The sequence below is a fragment of the Clupea harengus genome, chromosome 5, assembly GCF_900700415.2.
Source record: "Clupea harengus chromosome 5, Ch_v2.0.2, whole genome shotgun sequence".
NCBI classification, from domain to species: domain Eukaryota; kingdom Metazoa; phylum Chordata; class Actinopteri; order Clupeiformes; family Clupeidae; genus Clupea; species Clupea harengus.
The window spans coordinates 24,208,121-24,228,393 of NC_045156.1; the positions used below are offsets into that span (position 1 = coordinate 24,208,121).

Here is a 20,273-nt window from a genome sequence, read left to right on the forward strand (position 1 = left end):
ATATTTGTTTATATTCAAATCTATGTCCTCCTGAGTCTCTTAAATTCAGCCGCTGGATCAGTGCCTCTGATTAGATTGCTTTCTACTGTGTATGATCACAGAGGTGTATTCAAATGATTGAAAACGATTTTAAGTTTCTCATTTGTAAAATTTTAATGAAGACGATCTGGGTTGACCTATAGGTCCCATATTGATCTCACAATTCACCTCCAGAAAACACCCGATGACCCCTGAGGTGTCCATATTGAATTCAGGTAAAATATTGAATAGAACTGGATGTTGATAGGCGTAAGATTTGAAATGGATGGTGACTGGAATAATTGCTTTAAAGTCCCTGAATTTCCTGTTCATAGTCATAGTATAACGAATATTGAATACCTTTACCCAAAATAATTGACCACAGTTAAAGTTGTGCTGTAAATTATGTTATTCTGATCCTTTTGTGCACCCGTTCTGCTACCTTACTGTATATGAATGCCAGTCTCCGCTGTGATTCGTCCATGTAATTGCACCTCGCTCTTTGTTTGAAGGAACATGGCCTTTCCAAACCTGGGGGCCTGTAATGTGTTTCAGCTGATGATGATACATTTAGTTAAAGACTAAAATATAAGGAGAGGAAATGTTTTGTGGAAAGCAATTGTTTTTTTAACTTGCTTCTGCATCAAAGCATCTTCTTTTCAATGAGCTTACTTTAGGACGGTGTGGAAGTGGAATCATGCCCATGGGCGCTGCTTACCTGGGATGTTCAGAGCTGCATACACAAGGCACGTATCAAATGTAATCAGCTCCTCTGGACTAAAAGAGACATAAAGAATCTCAGCTACTCTACGGCACTCTCCTCTGAAGTGTAAATTAACTAGCAGAGAATGGTGCTTCATTTTCAATTCCTACACCAAACGCCACCTGCGAAGCTTGCAGCGTTGAGAGTGAAACCAGAGCAGATTAAGTAGGCCTACACAACCTCCGCCTGTTTTCCATATCTGAGTGGGTATTTCAATAACAAAATCCGTGTTGCATTTTGTTTTGTTTATTTTTCACAATCACTTGCTGATTGAGTAATTGCTCACCTAATTCTGTCCTCATATGTATTCATTTGCCAGGTGGTTTTCAACCCAGAACGACTACCGAGAGCGGTACAGCGCGAGCAAATGGCTGATAAGGGACAGAACACAGACGGCTATACACGCCATAAATCCACGCTTTGGTTTCACTTGATTGAAGTGCCAGATCGCGGAGAGTGCAAAACAACCAGGCGAAGAATAGAAGAGCCAGGCAGCAGTGAAATAGCCATTAAGAAATAAAGAGATTTTGTTCTACGGTAGTTGAAGGTATATTTAGTCTGACAAGAGTGCTTTGTTCTTGGTTGTTCTTGTAGCGTTTCTAAAGGTGTTATGCAGTTGAATTCTCAAGCAGTGGCATGAAATGGTCTTGTTGGTCAGCTTGTGTTCTGGAGGTGGGTTTACAGTAGGTAAAAATAACGATGACATTCTTTCACCGTCAAAGTTGCTCTATTATTTGAATGACTTCATCTGAGCTTTTGTCTAATGTTAAGTATGAAAATAAACGAAACAATCAGATTTTTTGTGAATAAGTTGGTCTGAAGTGCTATTGAAGAATAGGCTGCCTTTTTACTCTGTTCATTTTACAACCATATTCATCAGATGTGTTTAAATAATTGATTTAGATGTATTATTGAATGCTTTATAGAAATAGAATAAATATATAAATGTTTCATAATCATTTGTTGTAATTGGTCTGAAGTGCTATTGAAGAATAGGCTGCCTTTTTACTCTGTTCATTTTACAACCATATTCATCAGATCTGTTTAAATAATTGATTTAGATTTATCATTTAATGCTTTATAGAAATAGAATAAATATATAAATGTCTCATAATCATTTGTTGTAATTTCTTCTTTACACAAAGCCAAGCAAAGAAACCCAAGAATGGCAAGTTACCTGAATAACCCAGGTTGCCAGGAGGTGGGAACCAGCTAGTCCTAATGGAAGTTGATAACTGCATGGACTGCATCCAGAAAACTGTTCCGTCGATAGAAGCTTCAGCAGCAGGAGCGGTGGAAGGGGAGAGAGGACAGAGTGTGTAATCAGTAAGGCCCAGTGACAGAAAGCAAGATAGCGGAGATGGCTGGGCTGCCTGCGCGCAGTCCGGATGAAGCCAGCATGACGAATGATAGAGTCGCTGATGTGGTGCCCGGTGGTCTATGTGAAATAAGGAAACCTCTGACAGTATCAGCCATGGCATTGCAATTAAGGGGAAGAAGGCGACCAGCCACCCTCGTGAGGTCAAGTCTGGCCTGGGTATCATTAGAGTGTCTGCAGTGAGAAGCAGACTGCTTCCTGTTCTCAGGCACAGCAGGGCAGGTTCCAGAGCTGACTTACCTGGAGCTGTAATTGTACCTCGCGGCTCCAATGATCCACTGTCACACAGCATGAACACCCCTGCCTAAACATGCCCTTCCCTGAGCCAATCATGAGCCCTTAATGGGAATGCCACCTCCCTACTCCAGCCTCCCTCAGTGCGAAGGATCAGCACAGCATGCAGTCACTTTTTATGAACAGGTGTACCAAAAAAGAGGAGTATTTTAACAGACACCTCGACGAGCTTTAATTCACTGTTTCATTTTCACTGTTGATTGTTTATCAGTAGCTCAACTGTTCTCTAAATATAGTATTTACACCACTGGTCTGTCTCAAAAATGTGTCTTCATCATAAGAGATCTAGCAGCATTGCCAAGACAGATATTTTAAAATATCAATATCATAAATCAAGGTTGCATTATATTAGATTTCTCTGAACGAGCAACACAATGCAGTGATAGATTACCATTTTTTTGGGGGGGGGGGACAGACCCTCTGGCTGAAATGGCCTTTTATCTCCAGCACAAATAGTTCTGCCCAGTATCTGAGTTTATTTATTACAACACTTAACAAATATCTTTCTTTCTGCCACGCAGACCTCTCTTACTCTTATCTTGGAGCTGAAAGCACAGCAGAAAATACCTGTCACTGATTTCTAGTTAAAGAGGTATGTTCTTAGTCAGTGTCAGCACAGAAAGCTGTCAACATACAGCCTGGAATGGCAATGGCCACGCTCAATCTGTGGAGAGAAGATAAGGCATAAGGCCACGATGCTATTGGCCATACAGGCGTGTAAAGAAGGTTTTTTTCTCTTATTTTAAATGCTGCTCAAGCATTACATGTTGTATCCTCTAACATCTCACCATCTGAATGAGTTCATCGCCTTTCCATCTGATTCCTTCAGTCCCTTATGTGTGGCCATGACAGAGTGGTAATGCGTGCCACGATGAAAACAGTGATCAGATAACGATTTATTGAAAGGATAAAAACCCTTGAGATGAACCATCATCAAGTGGATCCTTAACACAATTAGAAATAGAACAGAAACAGAATAGAAAACGAACGAGAATAGAAACGGAAAATACAAGACATGAAAGAAATCAGCACTAATACACTCACACATACAAAGACAAAGACTCCCGTGCCCACTGGTTCCCCTATGAGGCCAGAGTACATACAGTGAATGTTCACATACCCATACAAAGCCATATACATTAACATGCATCTACACATCAGAGATAACTTCTTTCCATATCTCAAGTGTAATCAGGAGCAAGAGCAAGTTGCTTGAAGATAAGTAAAAAGAGATGCCTTAAATTGATGAAAAGGGGCAATAGTAAACTATAGGTTATTCAGGTAATTCCAATCTGATGGAGCTTGCGATGAACCCAGTGTGCTCTAATTGGTCAGCAATGCAGTGGGGTAACTGGCACGTTTTCAAATTGATGGTACCTCATATGACTAAGGATAGATTCAATCCTTCAGAGAAGAATTCCAGAACATGAGAGGTGAGCTTGATACACTTACTCTCCAAATCATCCGGATCTGCACCAGTACCTGATCTTAGTGCCCACAAAAGAAAAATGCTGGTTGAAGGCATTGGCAATTATAGAGGGATCATTAACACTTTCATTATTAACTCTAATGCGAGTAATCAAGCTTTTGGTGGATAGTTTTAATTTGGTTCCAAAACTGTTTAGGATTATTACAGTCATTATCTAAAGAGTCTTTTTAATAACTGGATTTAGCATTGTTTTGTTTGTGCATATATTTCTTGTTTAAATATTGTACATTCCAATCAGCAAATCCCTTGTTGACCAATATCATTCCAGGTTATTTTCTTATCTCTTTGTTTAAAAATACTTAAGATCACCATTAATCCAGGGTAGGTGTTTACCTCTAATCGTAATAGTTGTCCAGGGGGTGTCTTTATCTACATTAAGAAAGTCATTGCAATAAAAACTCCACGCATCTTCAACAAAAGGTAGTGAAACAAAAACTTCCACATTCATATTTTTCCATTGACTTTTTCTTGATGAATCTGGGTGGAAGACGAGGTACTTCCAGCCACAGAAAATAATGGCGTAGTCACTGAAACAATCGGATAATAGACTTCTAATTCTCTATCAGGATGGGTGAAAAGAATCCAGTCTACCAAGGACTTAGAAGTGTAATCAACTCTGGTAGGCTCGCTTATTAGTTGAGTTATAGGTTTATACTGCCAAATAGGTTTCGATCATTCATGGATGAACAATCTCAAATGCTGTTAACAGTCACACAGAAAAATTATTTCACTTCAATGTAAATCAATGGCAATCTAAAGAGTTAATGGTAGACACAACACACTTTCACTAGTTTGCCCATAGGAATGCTTCATTTGGAGCGCTGATAATATGCGAGTTTCGCTTGGAAGCTGGCTGTGATCCTGGGAAGCCAATAGCAGAGATCGAGTTTGTGCAATGCCTTCTGACACCCCAAGAGATCTCCTGCTATATCTTGTATCTGAGGCCGCTGCCAAAGGGGAAATCTATGAAGGAACCAATGCTTGGTAGGGGGAACTGGAGATCTGACAGATTAAAAAGGATGAGGGAATGGTAGGTCTGGACATCTGAGGACCAATGGCCAAACATCTTGATTTTACTGCTCAGATGCACCGTTGCTTGCAGACATATAGTGGCAGCTCCTATCCTAAAATGTAATGGTCCAGTTTTTAGCAGACACTTATATCCAAAGGCATCCTGTAGGGAATCGAACCTGGGTCGACCACTTAGAGGGGGGTGGCACGAGTGGCTGGGGCACCTTCATGCGGCGGTCGAGCCACTACAGTTCCTCTCTGAGGCTGACTCTAAAGTTCTGCACCGGCCCCCTTAAAGCTGAGCTATATCCTGAATCACCCCCAAGCGCAAGCCATTCAACTGAATGAATGGGACACAGAGATGCATGACTCTACAAATGCATACGATTTATTCTAATCCAGACAAAAGGGCGGGATAATAGTGCGCCAAGAATAGCTTGACAGAAATGATCTACATTAAATCGCATACAAATCAAAAGCTGATGGGGCAATAGCTCTGTCATTAGCTTAGCTGCGTTTTAGAGTTGAACACAGTGGCTTCTTAAGCAGGTGCATTGTCTTTGTTGGGATCCAAGACACTGCTATTCCTAAAGCTCAATTTTTGGTTCAAAAATATCCAAAATAAAAGATCAGTCATCAGTCTTTTGTCAATTTGCAGTAAAGGTTATTCCATGTATCATACTGTAAAGAAAAGGGAGATTTCATACAAATGTGTTCAAGGGTGTCTTGAGAGAAGAGGGCAAACTGGATCTAACCATGATTGGAAAAGAAGCAGAAAGCCCAGATGCAAAAAAGGCTCAGGTGCATATGACTAGTTTCTCTACAGGTAATTTCAAAACATTACTCAAGGCCGCTGGTAGAATGTGGGAAGAGTTTCAAAGGAATAGCCATGTCTGACACAGGCAAGGAAGAAGAAAAGGTTCAAATGGACACACACACACACACACACACACACACACACACATTGATGATTGATAGATGAGGATTGATGATGACTGTAAAAGAGTATAGATGAGTCTGCGTTTGAGATGATGGGATCAAGGGGGAGAACATAGGAGAGGCGTACAGCAAATGAGAAGATGCTGGAGAAGTGCTTGATTCCTTCAGTTATTTATGGTGTAGAGAAAGTAATATACGGGTATGGAGCACTTCAGTGCTGACCAGGTGAGAGAGCAAAGAATAACTGACCAATGTGCACAATCAGCAGATCTGAACCCTGTATGCGTTTTCGCCATAAGATCAGACACACAGACATGAGGGTTAAAAAGGTGCTTTGATTTACCATGGTAGCAGAAGTCTCACCATTTTTGCCCTAGGTAGATCTACAGAAGGGTCTGCCAAGTTGTAACTGTGACAAATGTAGGATTATTGTAGAATATCAAATTTGATGTGAAATAAAAGGGCTAGTATATTGTCAATGTATTTCTGGTGAGACTGATGCTACCATGGTAAATACAAGTATATATTTTCTACCAATAATATGACCATTGGTTGGCTATGTTATACTAGATAATACCAACAAGAACCGTCCTCTCTGATGCAGACATAATTTCTGCAGCACCCATTTGAATTAGCACTGAAACAGCAGTGTGGATTGGCAGACCTGCCACGACCATGGACAGAATGCAGAGTGCAGAGACAGCTGGCAAAGGGAGAGGGGGAGTCAGAGGCTAACTTGGACGCAGTACACTGCAGCAGCTTGTTAGATGGTCATGACCCTGGTCTGATCACTGATTGCACAATCATAGTGTGGACATAACCCTCAACTTACAAACCATCTCTGATCAACTCAGATTTGGCATTTCTGTCATTACGAGCTGCAAATGACGGTTGGTGTTCAGCAGAGGAAAGCTGGCCATCTGAGGCCATAAGAGAGAAATGCCATAGGCCTACATGAAAACCTCAAGCGGTTGAGGGATTAGTAAGAAGGCGGATGAAAGCTTCACTATTTCCCTCTGAAGATCCAGTTCATGCCAACAGGGGTAGGAAGATGAAAATAAGTAGTGAGCTATAGATAATGAGCTATATCCACATCACATGGTCATCAGCAGCCAATGTTGGGAACATTCACCCATTCTCAACAAGAGGACCCATATACTGTCTGATCCATATTACTGCTTAGCAACTGCACCACTGTAGCACAATAGACACCATTTGGTTTACCTCTAGCAAGAATCTCAAATCAATGCAGTGGGATTGAACTAAGGACAATCATATATTCCAACTTCAGCACAAAGATTTAGCCCGAGGTTAGAAAGTCATACTGAAAAAGTTTATATCAGACAAATGTTATTATCTTTTTGGAAATTCCACCAAAGGTAATCGTTATCAGTACGACAGCGTCAATTCCATATTTTCTTCTGTCTGTCATTTGATGAATTGGATAATCAACAGGATAGACATTTTTACATGATACGAGTGTTTTATTTTTTTCACGAGTTGTGGATGAAAGTTCCTCCAGCGGGTATGTCGAGGACTCGAGGAAAGAGGTGCTGTGTCGGCACTTGTGGGCGCTGTTACTTCATGCAGAACACCAGGAGATAGAACAAACCCGAGTGAGGCAGACTGGCTTCTGTGCTCTCTGAATGTCGAAATAGTCGTTAATTCACACATTTCTCAGATAAGAAGATTATCATATCATCATGCATATCATTTTAATAACATTTGCCTATACATTCCTAACATATAGCCAGCCTACTCCATTGTTTCCAAAACCTTTTACGTTCCTGAAGGCTTTTACTTTTTATATTGAATGTGAATTTTATGATTTACGTGAATCACGTAGACGGTTTTGTTCGTATGAATGCTACACATAAAATATGTTAGGCCAGTTCTTCTGGCATAATTTCCATGTCGACCCTTTTCGAATGCAAAAACTGTTAGAAAAGGCTTTCTTCATAGCGACCATGTCCATCTCCATTCACACGAGTTGTTTCCACCCCCCGCCGTTGGGCAAGCAGCTATAGGATCTGATGGATCCTTATGGTTTGCAAACGATGTGTAGAATGAATGTGGGGGTTCACTGGAGGGCTTGTACTACTGGAAGGGTGCCAAAGCCCCTCTCCAGTGATAGGGATTCTCACGAGTTATACTTTCTCATTCATTTCTTCACTGATTTGAGCAGGTACCAAACCACATGGAAAGTAGCCTACATTGTTCTTTTATCAATGCGTGTCATTCAATAAATCGGAACGGAAAACACTGTTAATATTTCTTCAATATTTTGTTTATTGTTCAGACGGTCTGATTTGCTCTCGTTTTGAGTAGTTTCAGATTTTCTCAAAGGTAGGATCCTCGCGTAAGACCAATGTAACCATCCAGTAACGGACTTCAAAACAGCTGACATCTGCTAAAGGTTTCAGTCACGGTGAAATTGTATGTTTCCCTCAAATACATATAAAAACACGAATTACAGCAAACACGGTGTGCTGGGACGCTCTTAGTAGCCTATAGCTGTTCTGCATCAGCTGCGTTGCATATATGATCAAATGGGCTCTGTGGGCGGTGAGCGCACTGCATCGCTTCAGTTGTGCAGCCCAATCTGAGCTGGGCGGTGCGCTCTATCATCGATACCACCGGTCACTCGCATATCAACGCCGTCTTTACTACGGAAGACACCGTTAGAGGAATCATTTGCCGAATTACTCAAAGAAGATACAAAGGGGAGCAAAGTTAAGAAGAAAACGAGCCCTTAGATTTCCCCCCCTTAGCATCACTTTTGAATTTACAGCGCAACAGCTACTGGTCGCGATAATCTGAAAATTCTCCTGGATTTCCCCCCCTGATCAGTGGATGGAGTTGTCTGGATAATGAAGAGAATATTCCTCCCCTGATAAACACCACGCCGACGATTTGATAAGATGTTCAGGAATAAAGTTATCCTCAAGGTGTGGATCAGTACGCAAGATGAAACTGCAACGACAAAATAGACTGGTGAGTAAAACTGGGTCAACTTTGAAATATTTCATTGATGATCTGGGAACAAAATATTTGGTGTGTCAGGAGTCTATCAACTATACACACCCCACAGCCATGCAGTTGTTTAGGTAGTGTTGGGGCATTTTCCCCTCTAAGAACTGTTGTCTACACAACAACGAACCTTTGTCATACAATGCGTTCTACTATTAACAATCACACATGATTCTAAAGGTATCCAACGTTGATAGTTTGCTTTTGTCAGTTTTCATTTAGAGTCAAATTACAACAGCATTGTGTGAAATGTATTCTTAAGTCAGAGCACTGGTTTGCAGAATACACTGCAGAGCTTTCGACAGCAATGGATTTCTATAAAAATCAATATTTACATTCTCCAACATTCTCTTGTTACAACTTGACATGTCATTACATCATTCATTTGGAGACTGGAAGGGAAAAGTATTAACATCAAATCAAATGTGATGTCACTGTATTAGCAGCATGCATAAAGTCCAAGAGAGTGGCACTGGGGGGTGGAGCGAATCTATTGGCTAAAAAGCTTATTTCTCAGTCAAATAAGATATGGAACTCCCTAGTCATTTTGCCGGGCTCCTTATCCAGCACTCAAGCAGCTTAGATGATTACAGGTCCCAGTCCTTCAGGTAAAGGGCAGCGGATGTTTTTGGTGGATTAAGATATTATAAATTATTAATGTATTAATGTATTTCTACGTTTTATGACCTGAACCTCAACATATTGTCAGGTCATAAAGGAGTCTACAGTGAAGCAACAGTGTCACTATCAGTTTGAAAATAAATTGCTGACCAGACAAGTGCAACAGGCCTGTGGATTTATCCAAAATATCCAAATATCTGATCTTTTTCTAACGTGAGAGAACACATGCTAAATTGGACTTGCTAGGTCTTTATGAAGCTTTTATTGAACCACTTGGAGGATTCTATAATAATGTTTATATAATTTTATATAATGCTTCAGCTTTTGCACATGTACGGTAATGACAGTGGGTGACTGTTGTAAATGTTTAATGGCTGCCCATGTCTACACCCGGGGCTATTTCTAATTGATGCCTAATATGGTTACAGTAATTCATCCCAGTCAGCTGTGGACTTTGTACCTCTTCCTCATCGTGGTTCTAGGGCTTCATTTGTACAACCACTGCGCTTGATTAATTGTCTACTCCCTCGTCGGCCTTTTATTTATATGCCTCCAATCAAATAAACTGGTTGGGAAGGCTTTGATGAGGGGACACTTGAGATACAAGAGCATTGAATGAGAAGGAAGAAAAATGGCAAAATCTTGGTGCGCAGTATTGTTCTATCACTGGTCGTGTCAAGGTGTCAAGGCCACAGAACAAAGGAGCTGTTTCTGGTTGGCCAGTTAGACGACAATGAAGTCTCTCACTGCCCGGCGACCACAAACATTCTACACAGAATCTTTAACGAGTCAGAGTGACGTGAGGGGACTTAAACCCTTCTGGAAACCTTACGGCAGCTTAAATGGCATTAATGACATTAAACGTAGCTTAAGTCTCGGGATGAGTGTGTGTCTGTGACAGAGATACTGTCCAATCCCGTGTAATTCCCCACGCAGCCATGCGTACCGGGACACTGATTTCACTGGAGCCAAGTGAGGATGAAAGGCCTGATCCATGTGGGGAGAAAGCTGTCCACCCCACCACAGGGCTAATTATCCAAAAGAGTCGGGCTCAGCAGAAAAACAGATTCAGATTCAATTTGGCCCCGTGTCTCCGAGGCACTCTCCACCGCGGGTGAGGTTTCCGTGGCTGTGTTATCAGGTCGGCCCTCCTTGCACGTTCTCAACCAAGTCAGCATTGTGCCCAGGCAGCCCTGAGAGAAAGACAGAGAGAGAGAGAGAGAGAGAGAGAGAGGGAGAGAGAAAGAGAGAGGAAGAGAGAATGAAAGGGGGAGAGAGAGAGAGAGAGAGAGAGAGAGAGAGAGAGAGAGAGAGAGAAGGAGCCCGTTGGGGGAGCCATGGGAGGTATCATGCGCGTACCCAGGGTCCAGGGTCTTGGCTAACTTTGTTTGATACCCCCCCCCCCCTCAGTTGCCCTATCTCACTCTTGCTCTCGACCACTTTTAACAAGTGCAGACTCAGCAAGAGCCTCCCCTGAATAGCCGCTGCCATGTTAAGATCATTGTCACGGGCGTACTTCGAGCTACTGGGGAGCTGATAAGCCTGCGTACATCTTGCAAAGTTAACTAATTTTGAATACAGTGCACAATACCAAGGGCCGGGGGTTGGGAGGGACCCTCTTGTGGGGGGGGGGGGCACTCATCTATCAGATGAGCCCGAGTGAGAGGCCTTTGATGTCTGCAGCACTTGGGCTTAATTGTGTTTCCTATTGAGTGACGAACAAATTCTGTCATGTTCAGTAAATGACTCCCTAGCGTGTGCACGCACGCTCGTACGTGTGTGTGTGTCGGGGGGGGGGGGGGGGGTGTTAATGTGTTTGTATGTGTGTTTGTGTTTGTGTGTGGTTGTGGGTGTGTATGTGTATGTGTATGTGTATGTGTATTTGTGTGTGTGTGTGTGTGTGTGTGTGTGTGTGTGTGTGTGTGTGTGTACGTGTGTACGTGTGTGTGTGTGTGTGTGTGTGTGTGTGTGTGTGTGTTAATGTGTTTGTATGTGTGTTTGTGTGTGGTTGTGTGTGTGTATGTGTATGTGTATGTGTGTGTGTGTGTGTGTGTGTGTGTGTGTGTGTGTGTGTATGTGTGTGTGTGTGTGTGTGTGTGTGTACGTGTGTGTGTGTGTGTGTGTGTGTATGTGTGTGTGTGCGTGTGTGTAGTTGTGTAGTTGTGCGGGGGTATAAATGTCTGAAGGGGTGTAGAAAGAGATGACCGTTCGTGACTCACACAGCGCGTCCGCATTCCAGCTCAACTCCCTCACTTTCCCCCTGGCTGAGGCCATCTGCTCACAACAGGATCTCGCCAAAGAGCTCAGTAGCAGAGAAGGATCCAGAGGATGATGGAAACCAAGACAAGGAGAGAGAGATAGGGAGAGCAAGAGAGAGATATGGGGGCAGAGAGAGAGAAACTGATGGGGGAACAGAGAGAAGTGGAAAACAAGGTGGGGAATGAGGGTATACAGGTAAAGAGGGGTACATTGACATGGGGAGAGAGATGTGAAGGGGGGAATCAGAGGGAAAGAGAGATGGAGAGAGATGGAGCTGAAGTGCATTGCTGTGCATGTCAATGAGAGGAGTTACATACTCTAGTCTGGAGAAAACAAAATGACACATTATGTGCCCCAGGCAGCCATCATTCGCCATCTCACGTAGCTAAACAGAAATGCTTGAATGATCAGTGGACGGCTATATGCAGGAGGTGAGGCTAATCATCACAGTATTCCTTGAACCTAACCAACAAGAATGAAAAAAAAAAAAAAACATTTTTAAATATTGAAAACATGGGAGTCATGAGTCCAGCAAGTGCAACTGCTTAATTTTGAATGAACTGCAGAGAAATGTGGCAGTCACAGAGCTGTGCTGGTTGGAGAAATGTTATCAGAGGCATTTGCCCTTGGTGTGGCACATGTAGCTACAACACCTGAGATCTGCCATCAACGGGGGGGGGGGGGGGGCGGCGGCACCCACTCTCACAAATGAGTCATAGGGAAGTAACTTGCAGTCATATAAACAAAAAGGCTTGGGAGAGAAACACACCTCTGAGCTTGAGACATTTCCTCTGAGTACACACAGGTCTCACTCTCCCCCTGTCTCTCTGGAAGTCTCCATGCTTTTCACTTCTCACTAACTCACTTCCCAGTGGGAGAATCGGAAACAGTCTTTTTTTTATATAATTATAATTTCACACTCTTTGTCAAAAAGTTTTTAGTACAATGGCTCCTCATATTTCTTGGCATATGTCGGCCACATTGTATGTACAGAAACATTAATAGCATAACGAGAGAAAAAGAATGAAACCCACTGCAGTGACAAACTGACGTCAGACAACTGATGTCACTTCCAGAAATCTCACAGCTTCACACATGCACGTGAGAATGCATGATCAGAGGGGAGAAGAAAATGAAACGCTGGTGTCACACAGGGAATACAGTATGTTCTCGTGCTCAAATGTGGACCAGAACTGGAATAGATAAGAATAACTGAATGGAATAAAAGAATAACTGAATTAACAAAGATAACTACAAAACTTAAAACAGGACAGGAGTTTCGTCCTATTTCTCTAGTTGTTCCTGGCTCTAGTCCGTGTAGGGCATGAGTTCGGAGTTGCTGGAGACATTCCAGGTCAGCTCATTGGTTGCTAGCCAGGAAGGGTCAAAGGGTCATGCTGGTGTCATCTTTGGCCAGGTTTTGTTGAGCTGCCAGAGTATCTGTGCGGCAAAGTGGTCACCATGCAGCAAATCCCTTCAGAACTACAGTGTGTGGCCCCTTGGGCTCTGCCACCCTCGAGAGAACATGCTAACAGTCGCCAAAATATGATTATATAACAAAGTGTGTCAGGGGACACCAAATCCGTTTGGCAGCAATAAGGCAACTGTTTCCTGTTGATTAGGGGATTAAAGTTTTGTGGATATGTGTTTTTCATTTTGCGGCCCTGCATGTAGGCAGGTGATGGGTGTTTGAAGTTTTTATTCTCCTCGCCATTGCTCAGTAGGGTGTCTTTGGTGGGTTTCAGGAGCCTGGGGCACCTCGCATGTACATGAGGCATGGTATGCCAAACGCCTCAGATGAGCTGCCAGGACAGGGCATGAGCGCTCCACTTGAAAGAAAAAGCTAAAATGGCCAAGCAGAAGAAATGTTCAGCTGGCGCTGCTCTGGAAACCAGATCTGCTGAATCGAGAGGTGGGGGGGGAAAAAGACTTCATTCTAATTCAACAGCTCTGAATTACTGGTGAGAGTACTGGATTGACCCCCAGCACACATCAGCTGCAGGACCGGAGGCAGCTCAGGGACCGCTGCGCCCTGACTGAGCCTGGGGTCGAGGCTCAGCTCCCCAGCTTTGAGCTCCAGAAGAAGGCAGTTCCCTGTGTGTCATATGCGAGGAGGCCTCCAGTGGTGTGGCGTTCATGCATCGTGTGTGCGCGGGTGTGTGTGTGTGTGTGTGTGTGTGTGTGTGTGTGTGTGTGTGTGTGTGTGTGTGTGTGTGTGTGTGTGTGCCATCCTTCCTCCTTGGCTGGGTGTCTGCTAAATGGACTGTGAAATGAGCACACTTACCACTCCCAGTGGCAGAGCCAGCAGACATGGAGGCCGCGGCACTGAGACTCGGGCTCAGCACTAAACACTTCTCCTGCGGCCTCTGATCTCTGAGCGTCCCCCAGCGCCCCGGGCACCGCCTTGTTATCTTGTTTTAAATGAAAAAAAAAGAAAAATGTTCCTCTTCTCATGAGTATGTGTGTGATCGTCGCTCAATTAGCAATGCATTTATGCATTTATATTCCAAGGTGGGCGTACTTATATTCCGAGGTGGGCGTATAACATTCACGCGCACCAACACACTCACAAGCAAACATATACTTTTCGAAATGTGTACAAACGTGTACATATTGTACGACTTAAAACAGATATTATGACTTAAAACCTGAGGGAAAGCCATATGTGATAACAGTGATGGCTGGACCTGAGTAAATATCGCTTTACATAAAGACCCACATTTCCAGTCACGTTAAAATGGAGTGTGACGCAAAGAACAAGCTTCTCGTCTCTCTCCTCCTTCCTCTCCTTAGCTCTGTTATTTCCCCCTCGCCCTCTCTCTCCCCCTCTCTCTCTCTCTCTCTCTCTCTCTCTCTCTCTCTCGCCCCCTCCTCTACGCCTGGGCCGCTGCGACTCCAGAAGTGAATTGCTCAATGAATAACATTTTTTCACCAAACACAGGCGATTGAGGTGGCGCAGAAGGCCATGAGCTGCACTCTGATTTCCACGCTGCAGCAGTGACAACCGAGGAGACGTCTCCCCTCATCCGCCGCTAATGATGCAAAATGGCCTGTTCAGAGGCTCGTTAAGGGCCTCCACTGTTAGATTCCCGGGCTTTGATAACGAGATGTATTTATTTACTTAGAAGCCTTCATCAATAATGGATGGACTGCAACCTGGTGAGGGGAGAGGCCCCGACAAGTCTCCTCACACCCACTCCCACCCCCCACCCCCACCCCACCCTCTGGAACCCAAACGGCTGGCTTGTGTGCACACAGTCTGGCTCTTGCAGGTTTTTTTTTCCGCCTTCATTTCAGGAAGCCCGGCGAGGTCGCGTATGAAATGACCCCCCTTGACCCTCTCTCTCATTCTTGTCCGTCTACAAGGTGCGCTGAAATTGAGTGCTGGTCGGGGCGGGGGGAGAGTGGCTGAACCTGTTGACGACTCTAATGGAATTGAGGCTCGGCCGAGGGCCGGGTTGTCTGATGCCGTTAGAGGATGCAATGACAGGCGCGGAGGACAGGCCAGAATTTTTCCCCCCACTGTCGCCACGTCAACAGGACACTAACGGCATGCGAGAGACAAATGGCATCAGTTGGAGGGTTGTCAGAGACGTCTTCCACCCAACTGAACATCTCGGTGAAGCGTGCACATGTTTGTCTCAAAGCCTCATGGGAAAACCACCCTAAGGTCCTCGTGAGGCTGCCCCTTCATGACTCAGTCGAAGGTGCTATGCCTGTATTTGTGCATGAGTGATTTCAGTGGTATTCAAACATACTGCATTGATTGAACAATTGCTTTTTGTAAGTACATGTAAGAGCTTTTCTTTATTATTCACAGAAAAGATAATGGAGCTAAGACAAAATGGAGCTGAGACATTTTACACACACATGCTGAATAGAATCCATGTAAATATGTAAGGATTTATGTAAATATTTCATTTTGTGAGTGACTGGAATCGATCTGCCGTTCCCAAACTTTTTTCCTTCTTCTGTGACTTTGGTGATTCCCTCACTGTTGATCATGTGCATGATGTTGAAACTAAAATACAAGGAAGAGTTTATTCACTTGGCTTCACCACGTTTTATGTGTGGAGGTACTCAGTAATGAAAGCCTAGAAGTGAACAAATTGGACCGACATCTCCAAACAAAGCTCTCAGTATCGGGACAAGCCTAAATCATTTTCCCTTTCAAGCGACAGTGGAAAAGGAAGTCAGTCATGTTTTGAGTGAGTATGTTAGCTTTTGTTTGTTTTGTGTGTCTGTTAGTTGGTGACTAATGTGTTGATATCTAGCTAACATTGTCAGTGTTAGCTGTAATTGCTGACGTTATCTTGCTCACCGTGATTTGACATTCTGACATTCTGTCCATGACTCATAGGCTCATACCTATTGTGGATTAGGCAGCAAAGTGCGTTTATTCAACATTGTTTTGATGTGTGTGTTATGTTTGTATTAGTGAAGTGTGTATGTGTGTCAGTTTCCATGCATGTGTGTGACTAATGTGGTGGTGACAGGTGAGAATGGTGAAGAGGAGAAAAGGGTGAGAAATAGAAAAAGCATTTTTGTGTTACAAAAGGTGTTACAAAATGGTGGTGAGAAAATTAACTGGGGCTGAGACACTCATGAATTAGGCATTTTGGTGCCATTTTAGGTATGGATATTTAAGAAGACGTAATCATTTTCGGGGCCCTTGGTAGCTAGGGGCTTAAGGGAATTGCCTACCATTGCCTAATGGTAATACCCCCTTTGAGTGAATGTATTGCCTTACTGCTTCTAGGTGGTGAGAAACGTAGCATTACACTTTTATATTGAAATACATACATTTCATATACATTTTAAATGTATGGTTTGTTGTGTTTTTTTTATCAGTAGTTTATAAATCTAGATGTAATGCCAATTCATTTTGGGTCTTAAGCTGAAAAAGTTTGGAATAAATGATTATTTCTCTTCTCCAAAGGGCAGACCCTCTGAGTCATTAAAACTCTGGTGGTTACTGAGTTTGCACAGCAAGCTCAGAATTTGTTCCAATGTTAATAAAGCGTGTTCATATAAAGTTAAACACGGAGAGTGAAATACAGCTCAGGTGGTTAATTTTATGGCCGCATAAAAATGATTATTGAGGAGCAGAGGTGCGTTCATGCTCCGTTAATGACAAAGTGAAGCCACTCTCTCCAGAACTCACTCAAGGATGGTTTCACAGGAGTATAGCGCCATGAACTGTGTGAGAGGCATACTATTTACTTCATAGTATGCTCAACATGCCAACACAAAACACAGTCTTGGACTTCTCCATCACACTCTTGCAGGGGATGACTTACGCCTTGCAAAAGCATGGGAGGAAACCTAAATCATACCATGACAGCCATTTTAGCTATGTTAACCAAGTAAACATATGGCCTCTTGATTGTGTTCAGCACAGTGCAGATATATATATATATATACGGTGCAAGTGTACCCACATTGCTATTTGCATATGCCACCATGTTCATTAATCTTGCAAGAATCCTTTGGATGTTCAAACAGCCACTCTACAGCGGGCAGATGCAAAAAATAATCCTGTGATGTTTGAGAGCTTGCCTCCTCTGCTCTGCTCTGCCTCTGTGTGGGTGTTCCCTTTTTGTCTTTCCCGTGAGGGATGCTCTTGTTGTGTTGCGGGGGCAGGTTGAGTTCCAAGATTAATGAAAAGCTCCATCTTAGTCATAAAAAAAAATGCATTTTTTTCACAATTTATTCCAGTGTCGTGCTCACCAACATGTCTAACATTAACGTTTGCAGACATCGACACGGCGGTCTGAAGAGGTGTGCTGTGGTGCATGGAAGGCCTCTACTGTGATTTCTTTCCTGCCGTCCCCCCCCCCCCCCCCCCAAAAAAAAAGGGTCTGCAGGCATTTCTTTCTCTCCCTTTGTGGTCCTCTCTGACTTGCCATGTTGGGCACTGGGGCAATCAGCAGTGCTTGTAGCTCTCCACAGAGTTTTGTAAGCATGGTCAAAATGAGTGCAACAACACTGAATATTCATGGGAGGAACGCATGTGAGCGAGGAAACAAATGCCTGCCGCGCTCGGTAGGCCGATCGTGCGGTTCTCCCACGTACGGAGGACGGGTGCTGCTAGATGGCCCTTCACGTCCTCTCTTATTAACACACACTCGTGCTGATCTATTAAACACCTGTGTGTCAACCGCTTCGTTACCTCCGACACGGCACATTATTCATGATTTACCGAAAGGGGAAGAAGTCCAAATGTGAGGCTGAATATGAGAGTGGGCTTGCCCAGAGTGTGGGTCAGAGTGGGCCTGAAATGACTCAAGTGTTACTTTCATCGCTAAGCATTATCTAATGAGTCAACTGCCTGTGGGATTCCAGAAACGACTATATACAACCATGACTGAGCCACAACTGAGACATGGCTAAGGCAAGATAGTTATTCACAGTAACTACTGTACAGTGAGAGCATGTAGTCCATTGTGACTGAAGATGTAGATTAGTGTGTGATTCCTTAATTCAGAGGATTAGTGTGTGATTCCTTAATTCAGAGGATCAGTAACTGACTTCCTTAATTCAGAGGATCAGTAACTGACTTCACCTCACCAAACAGTTATCTTCACTTTTGAACATTCCAGACATTAGATTAGATAAGATTGGTCGAGTGATAATGTGCAGAGTGATTGAATCTTCCATGTGTCCGAATATATACAAGTTAAATTAGACATCAAATCATTAGCATTTTTGATGGGTTTTTTTACAAACCTTTTCAGTAAGCATGTGTGTATGTCTATGAAGTGGGTGACAGGGATTCGCATATTTGATTGCAAGGGGATGAAGGATAGTTAAACTGTAAAAAGAAAAGCTATGAAAGAGCAATACAACAATGGTTTTGTGAACTGATCCTTTCACTCACTTTTTCAAATTTAGTTTGTGAAATTGATTACCAATGAACATCAGTCATTATAATATTATGCCATGGAAGCCATTGGCATGTCATAACAAAAACATTCTCAAAAAACATGAAAGCATCATAATTCTTATGTTCGGCTTTTAATAAATAATTCTTGGTGTTACATAAATTATAAATACAAAATTCATTTTTGGAAGAATTAGCATAAGCAATGCAAATAAAAAAAAGCAGAAAAAAGTGAAAACTTTTAACTGTAACTGACCTTTTGGATCTGTTCACAAGCAGAAAAGCAGAAAATAACAATTAGTATCTCCCATCACCAGAAATTACAAAAACAATTTCACAACCATCTTAAAGGATTTATAGCCTTACTATCCAACCAGTTCAGTGTGCTCAACCATGCTGATGAGAAAATACCATTGAGGGATTAGCTGGGAGTTGTAATAAGGTTTCACATGAAGGAATTTGAATACAAAAAAAAGCTTGGCATGTCACAAACAAGCCCCCCCCAGTTTATGTATTTGCTCACAGGGCAGAATTAAGTCCTCTTTCTTTACACAGGGATTGTACGCGCTGCCACGATACAGAACATTCCTCTGTGGACCCAGAACATTTCTTATTAAAAAGAGCACCTGCAGAGCAGTAGAGTGCACAACAGCAGAGAACAGAAGGGTCCTCCATCGAGAAAAGAGGGGGAAAAAAACCTGTATTTAAGGAGTTACTCATGGTGAATTATTGATTTGGTGCAAGTGGCAGTTATTACATAGCGGATTCGGAGGCCGCTCAGAGGTGGAGTGGTGGGAGGCAGGGGTTGTGTGTGTGTGTGTAGGGAGGAGAGAGTCAGCATGCTGTATGCGACAGCTTTCCAGGAATGTGATCTCGCTCAATGCTCCCGTAACGCTTTCTCTACCATCCCCCTCCTCGCTGCCCCGTCAGCGCTTCCCTGCTCCCTCTTTTGGGACCCTGGTTTCGGTTGGCGGCAGCCGCTGCTCTCCTAGGGAATTATTTAAAAGCTTGTTAGAGGTTCTAGTGAAAAACCTCCTCTTGCCTCTACCTTCTTTCCAGCAATCACGGGGATTGTCAAAATGTCAGTCGGCGTTACTGTAAACTCCCCCCCCCCCCCCACCCCCCTACCCTCTATCTCAACCTCATCTGTGAGCACCAGGGATAACTGGAGCGGAATGAAGGCACTCATTTCGCGAGGGTGAGGACGGAGCAGTCATCTCCATCACCCGTGACCTTTCTGGGTCTTGGAAAGGGGTCCGGAGAGAGCGGGCCAGGCGTGGGCAGCCGTGACGGGCGACAACAACGGAAGACAGCCGACTTTGTGTCACCACTGATGACAGGGATGTAAGATGAAAGGCGAGGATCAGGAGGGCTGCAACACACCGGAGGGCTAGTTGTGGGTTGACGACTAGTCCCCTGGTCGCTCCGAGTTTTGAAGGCCTGTCTGTCAGTTGTCCGCGTCCTCTCAGATGATCCCAGAGGATCCACCTCCGCGTGTCATGCTGGCAATGCCCTTGACAAGGTGACTATGTTCTGACTAATCCCTGTTATCAGGGACCCCAGTATGAAGAGTTCCTAAAGGTCACAT

The 20,273-nt window shown here is 43.5% G+C and overlaps 1 protein-coding gene across 2 annotated transcripts in view; it reads left to right on the forward strand.

Annotated features, from left to right (window-relative positions):
- Positions 1-8,062: 8,062 nt before the first annotated feature.
- Positions 8,063-20,273, forward strand: part of LOC105895865 (metabotropic glutamate receptor 4-like) — a 167,076-nt gene continuing 154,865 nt past the window's right edge. For both annotated transcript variants that reach the window (XM_031568233.2, XM_031568232.2), the window contains exon 1: positions 8,063-8,886. The gene's annotated coding sequence lies outside the window, so the exon portion shown is untranslated. The remainder of the gene's footprint in view (positions 8,887-20,273) is intronic.